The following is a 7,487-nucleotide window of genomic DNA, read 5'->3' as shown; positions in this document are numbered from 1 at the left end:
AGCTGAGTTTTAACTAAGCATATCATCTATATATACCTACCATAGTTTTTCCCAAATGCTCTTGAAACATTTGGTAACTAACCTCTGATACGTTGCTCCTGCATTCTTAGTACCAAAGGGCATTACCTTTATAACAGTAAGTCCCCCTGTCTGTTATGAAGGAAGTTTTTTCTTCATCTCCTGGATCCATTTTAATATGATTATACCCTGAATATGCATCTAAAAAACTTAATAGTTCATGACCTGCAGTTGCATAAATCAATTGATCTATGTGTAGCAGTGGAAAAGAATCCTTAGGGCAGACTTTATTAAGATCTGTGTAATCTACGCAAACCCGCCACTTACCGTTCTTTTTTGGAACTACAACAGTGTTGGCTAACCAGTTAGGATACTTTAACTCACGAATAGAGCCAATTTTTAGCAATTTTTGGACTTCTTCTTGAATCACCTGATTCTTGAAAGTTCCTTGCTTTCTTTTCTTTTGCTTGACTGGAGGATATGAAGGATCTTCATTTAGTTTATGAGTCATCACCTTCGGTGGTATCCCTGTCATGTCAGCATGGGACCAAGCAAAACAGTCTGCGTTAACTTTTAAAAATTCAATTAACTTATGCTTCACCTCCGGGCTAAGATTAGATCCTATATACACTTTTCTCGCTGGCCAGTGTATAAACAAAACCACATCCTCCAGCTCTTCTATCGTCATTTTGATGTTTTCATTTTCCTCTGGTTCTTGAATGGAATCGGGCCTTGAATCTACATCTGTTTGCTCTTGTTCAGTTGAGGTTGACGCTATGCTATCCTCAACTGAATTCTGTAATTGCTATTTTTCTTCACCCTTCGTGCTTGAGTCTGCCACGGAGTTGATGTTCCTAGATGTCTGTTTATCTCCCCTGATTTGACATATTCCCCATGGCGCTGGAAATTTAATGACTTGATGCAAAGTTGAAGGAACAGCGTCCATCTCGTGGATCCATGGTCTCCCAAGAATCATATTGTAAGCCATCTCCATGTCTAGTACCTGGAACTTTGTGTCTTTGATGACTCCTTCAGCAAATGTGATGAGCGTTACTTCTCCTTTTGTAACGACGCTGGAATTATCAAACCCAGATAGAGTATGTGCCTTTGGTATTACTTTTTCTTCAGCTTGCATCTCACGTAATACTCGTATCAAAATAATGTTCACAGAACTACCTGGATCAATCAAAACTCGTTTCACATTAGTGTCATGTACAAGTAAAGATATTACCAGTGCGTCGTTATGTGGAGTTAATAGACCCTCGACATCTGCATCATCGAACGTAATATTTTCTCCCTCCAAGACATGTCGAGGCCGCTTCCTCTGGGTAATTGTTACTTTAGAAACCTTTTTATATGATACGTCGTTGATCTCTTCACCCTCACTTATAACGTTGACAGTTCTCTTGGGAGAAGGTGGTTTTGGAGGCTCTTGCCTGTTTTTCATGTATGCTTGTTTACCTTTCTCACTGAATAACTCAGTAAGATACCCCTGTTTTAGCAAATGATCAACTTCACCTTGCAAAAACCTGCAATCTGTTGTTTTATGCCCGTGATCGTTATGAAATTCGCACCAATGATCAGGGTTTCGTCTGTTTGGATTCGATCGCATTTCCTTTGGCCACCGTACCTTATCTCCCATGCTTCTTAAAACAGCTACGAGTTCAGAAGTGCTTACGTTGAAATTATAACCACCAAACCTTGCCTTCAGAACCCTATCAACATCTCGTGGCTCGCGTGTGTTTCGATCATTCCCAAATCTGGAAGATGAGCCTGATTCTTTATTCCTTGATCTGTGATCGTACCTTTGATTGTCCTGCTTTGACCGTGAGTCTCTTCCCGCAGGTCCCATAAATGGCTCGTACCTATTTTTACCGGACCTTTTTTCGTTTTCGGCCCGTCTTGAGCTTACCTTTTCTTCTTTTTGATGTCGTGAAATAATATCTTCTTCAATCCTCAATTTTGTGCTATAACGATTGTAAACATCATTCCATGTTGTAGCTGGAAATTCTCTAAGGCTTTCCTTGAGTCGCCTCGTAGCTTCTGAGCTTTTTTCATTCAAGTTGCTCGTGAATGCTATAGCCGCCCAGTTATCTGGTACACGTGGCAATGTCATTCTTTCACGCTGAAATTCTTCCACAAATTCCCTAAGCAATTCCGAGTCCCATTGCTTGATCTTGAAGATATCTTCCATTCTTTTTTCAACTTTTTGAGCTCCCGAGTGTGCTTTGATAAAAGAATCTGCAAGCTCAGCAAAAGAATTTATAGAATTTTCGGGTAAAAGAGAATACCATGTTAACGCTCCTTTAGTGAGCGTTTCACCGAATTTTTTGACTAAGACTGATTCAATCTCCTGCTTAGTCAAGTCGTTGCCCTTTACGCCTGTTGTAAATGCAGTAACGTGGTCTCGTGGGTCTGTTGTTCCATCGGACTTTGGTATACCAGGCATTTTAAACTTCTTTGGAATTGGGAGAGGAGCAGCACTTGGCTTCCAAGGCTGTTGAGAATACTTATCCATATCTACCCCTTTGATCACGGGCGGCACCCCAGGTATCTGCTCTATGCGGTCATTTTGCTCCTTGAGCTGTTTCTGCAATGTTAGTACTAAATTCTGTAAATTAGAATTACCTGGTTCTCCCTCCAGTGATTCGCTGGGGGTTCCACCACTCTCTGAATTAACGAGTCCGGAACGAGGGTTCTCTAGAGTGTTGTTATTTGGTGTGGGTGTAGGTGGTGCAGCAGGTAATTGGCTAACAAAAGCCTGAAGAGCTTTATTGACTTGAGAGGCAATAAGTTTTTGTAAAGCCTCATTCCATAGTTTCAACATTTTCGAATTGAGCTTGTCCATCTGTATGAGACCAATCAGGAGTGCCTTCACGAGACCGCTGTGGAGAGCCTTGTGGAGAAGTAATCAGTACGTTATTGTTCTGTGGATCTCCCTGAAGTTGTTGGGTTGTTTGATTTTCCTGATTTCCTTGAGTGTTATCATTGTTGTTTGCCATAGTTGATGTAACAAGGAAAGTTAAGCAAAGAGGAAATAGATTATCAGATTCCCGGTAACGGAACCAATTTGTTTAACCAAAAAATAGAATTTTAGTCAAAGCTAGAATTTAGAAGAACTCGGGTTACTGATAATCAAAGAAATGAATAAAAGGAAATAATTCTGAGTAGCAATATAATAAGAAAAACGAATGATACCAATGTATATTTCAATAGTCTTTCGTGTCCCTTACAACTGATCATATATCTTCTTTTTATAGGTACCTTTGAGAATGTATTATGCCCAAATCATAATGAGGCTATTATGAATAATTAAAGACATTGAATGCTACGTTACACAATTATTACAAGGAATATATATATATTCCTTAACGGACTCAGCATTTAATACCCATTAAATGCTATATCTGCACGCTTTTTTATAACCAGATTCATTCCTTCTGATGCCCGGATATAAATGATTTAAATAGGTACGGGCGTCGTGCTACTTATCTGATGTCACGTGCCTCTTCCTCCTTCTTTGCTCGTGTCTGTTTTACAATTCTTGAATCGTGCCTAATTGTGATTCATTGACCATTTGACCAATCCACGTGTCCTGACACATCATCATATATATAAAATACAATTTTTTCCAATACAATTGGTATTTGAATAATCATAATATTATTCCATTATTGAGGTATTTATAGTCTTCAAGAACAATTACTATTAAGGATAAAATCAATAATAATAGTAATAGAAATTAAGTTTGTCTTAATTAAACTTCTAAAATACCAAATAATTTGAGATTTATTTTTAGAAATCACGATAAATAATTTGAGATAAGGGAGTACTAATTAAACCATAAAGATGAAAATATATTTTAAGTAATCAATTATTAAATGAGAAAAATATATGCATAAGACACGTGTCATATGAGTTTGAATACATTTCTTGGATAAGAAATTGACGCTTGTTGTTAAGTTTATGTTCCGTTATTTATTATGATTTATGATAAATAAGAGTAAACTTATGATTTATTTATGAACCAAAAGATCGGCCAGGTTTATAACTCCTATACTACTAAACCTTAATCTTTTTCTTTGGGACTAAATTTAATTTGAAAACGTTTGGTGGGCGAGCAACTGGGAATTGTCGAGCTGTAAAATGGATTGAAAGGGTAAATACCCTCTTATCTATTAGAGATATTAACGTGCTATTTGTACTATCATGCCAGCTAGGGGTGTACATGGACCGGTTTGATTCAGTTTTTATCAAAATTAAACTAAATCAATTATATCGGTCTGGATTGGTTCGGTTTAGTCAGATTTTTCGGGTTTTCTATTACTTAAATAGTATTTCAATCTTACTTTGTTAATTTTTTTAAAAGTACATATATGTTTTATAAAAATATAAAAAAATTTGACAAACATATTAATATATTAAAATATTCTTATGAGAGAATTTTCTTAGTAACAAATAGTAATAGTTATATTTTTAGTCGTCTAACAATAATATTTTGCCGATGTACACTTTCAAGGTTAACCGAATTTAGTAATTAAACATAAAAATCAATATGATACCTAAATAATAATAATCACTTCATATTCGAAAATAATATAACAATCTAGCAGATTTTAACATATGATATGAATATGGAAGAACAAAGAGATTGACGCATTTCAGTAACGAGAAAGTGTTCATACAATCCATTATTTAAAGTTAATAAATATGGAGCACTTCATATACTACTAAATATTATATCCCGCAAGATAATCCCAAATATTTCTAGACATTTATTAAAGAAAATTCTATATAAAATCTTAAAAGTATATATAAAAATTATATATTTATATGTTGGTTTGGTTCGGGTTTTTTTACTCAATACCAAACTAAATCAAACCAAACCTAGTCGGGTTTTTTAATCAGTTTGGTTTGACTTTTCGATTTGGTACGTTTTTCCGGTTCGGTTTGTACACCCCTAAATTGCCAACACATTTATAATATTTTGAGTTTAAGAAAATAATTTTTTAAGATTTTTTATGTGTAAAAATTAAATCTATTACGTGTGTAAACATAAATCTCTTATGTGTAAAATAAGATGTAGGATCGTGAGATTAAAAATAAGTTTGTAAAGAGCCAAAAAACTCCGAGTCTAAGCCTAACAAAACAAAAAGGAAATCCTTTTCTTGATTTTTGTGTTTCGTCCACATGGAATCTGTCTCCTCCGCAACTCATATGACTTATTTTATTTTATTTTTTTAATTAATTGAGAGGATTTCTTGCTGTAGTAGGTGACATTATTAACCGGCAATTACTATTATATAGTGATGGAATCATGGAAAAAAAAACGTGATAAATAATTCCCTTCCACATGATTCATTCACTATGTATGAAGTTTCTTTTCTTGTTACTTTGTGTGTGTGGTGGGTGGGCGATTATTAGATACGTAAATTCAAAAAATAAGCATATATATTATAATTATTTAATTAAAATATAGCTGTTCTACAATCACTGCAAAAGCAAGGTACGACATTTATTATTTAAGATGGATCTAATAACATATTAATGCAAGTCTTTCATAGTACCATTGCTGTAAAAGAAAGCTACAAAGTATTTTTCTTCGTAAGATAGATCTAATTGAAATACGACTCAATCGCTACAACTTTTCTTTTGAAAAAGACGAATCTAATTAAAATATCTGATTAACGTAAGTCTTAATTTCGTAGTACACAATTGCTATAAAATCCATCAATCTTTTTCTCGTGAAGAGTTTGAGAGACAGAAGAAAAAGAAAGAGAATGTATATATTGTTTAGTTTACCTTCTTAGAATTCAGGGTGATACAGTAATTTGACGAATATAAAGTGTTCGATTTTTCTGTTCATTGGATGCACGAAAATATCTTATCACTAAGGGTGTATTTGGTACGAAGGAAAAATATTTCCAATTTTCCCATGTTTGGTTGGCTTAAATGTTTTGAAAAATATTTTCCTCATGAACTCATTTTTATCAAAAGAAGGAAAATTATTTTCCAAAACTATTCTTCAACCTGCTCCATCCTATTCTCCATCCCTACCAACACACTCCACCCTCACTCCGACCCTATCCACATCCAACCCCCAAGCCCACCCTACCCCCCTCATTTTCTTATGAAAAGAAGGGAAATATTCCTCATTTTTTATTTATTTAACACAATGGGTACTTTTATTTCATGTTGTAGAAATAATATTTTTTTTAAGACCAAAAAAAAAGTATTTTCTTTTGAAAGAATTACAAGAAAATACACATGACTTCACGTCAAAACAAAAAATGGCCCATGTTTTTAAGTTTTACCTAACCTAGCCCATATTGTACATTTTTTTAAACACTAACTCTTGCAAATTCAAAATCTGTGTTCTTACAACCATTGCTTCTAAAAGCTATGGAGTTAAATATGTGTTCTCACAACCATTGCTTTCACTTTCTCTTCTTCTCACATCTTTTACATATGCTTCAAGGGGCCGTCCGCCATTACTGCTTCTCCCCCTATGTCACCTGGTTGCAATGTAAAAATATTGAATAGTAGAGTCCACCATTGAAGTCCATTCAAAGCTTTGCTTTCGAAAATAAAATTTTTTGAGTTTGTTAGTTGTTTGGATTGGGTGTTGTTCCAATTGATTGAAAATATCAAAAGGAGTCCAAAATTTAAATCTGAAGTGATTTGGAGTAGATTTGAGCAAGATTTGAGTTAAATTTCAGAAAAGACGCAAGGAAGAAGACGAAGTCAGTTTTTTGTATAATTATGTATAATCTTGTATAATAGTGTATATGAATGTATAAACACATCTTATACACTATTATATACTTTTATACACCTTTATACAAGCGTCCGTAGACGAAATTCTTCCACGATTTTAAATTGCAATTCTTGTTCAAAATAAGTCCAAATCTCCATTAAATGACTTCAAATTTTATATACAACCCCCTTATACTATTTCTAACAAGTTTAAATAACACCCACTCCAAATTTCTCACAAAATCAAATTCGGAATTTTAACCCACATATTTAAGCTTGTTAAAAATCTAATCTTCACCACCCAAATGAATTTGGTTTGTTGAACAAATATTTGAGTACAGTTACTGATTCGAAAATTAACTTAAAAGCTTGAGCAATCTTTTCTAAAAATTAAATAGTAATTTTAAGAACCTATTGGAGTTGAATATTGAATCTTAGCCTATTATTTTTCGGCTAGTTGGTTGTAAATTAAAATATGAGCTATAAAATTGAAAAGTAAGGATCCCAGTTGTTCTTATGTGAAATTTTTCCTTTTCTTTTTTAGTTATAGAACACAAACTTCAACGTTATTTTTGCGTAAAAAAAGTAAAGCAACACATTAGTTCCTTTGGGTTTGTGTGAATTTTTAAAAGAATAATTAAATTCTTGAAGCAAATAAAATCCTGAAAAAGTTGGGTATTTAGGTTGGGGTGGGGGAAGAGCATAGGCAACAT

Source organism: Nicotiana attenuata, chromosome 4 (genome assembly GCF_001879085.1).
Source record: "Nicotiana attenuata strain UT chromosome 4, NIATTr2, whole genome shotgun sequence".
NCBI lineage: Eukaryota > Viridiplantae > Streptophyta > Magnoliopsida > Solanales > Solanaceae > Nicotiana > Nicotiana attenuata.
The sequence above is the reverse complement of the archived record's forward strand: the minus strand, read 5'-3'. Positions refer to the sequence as shown.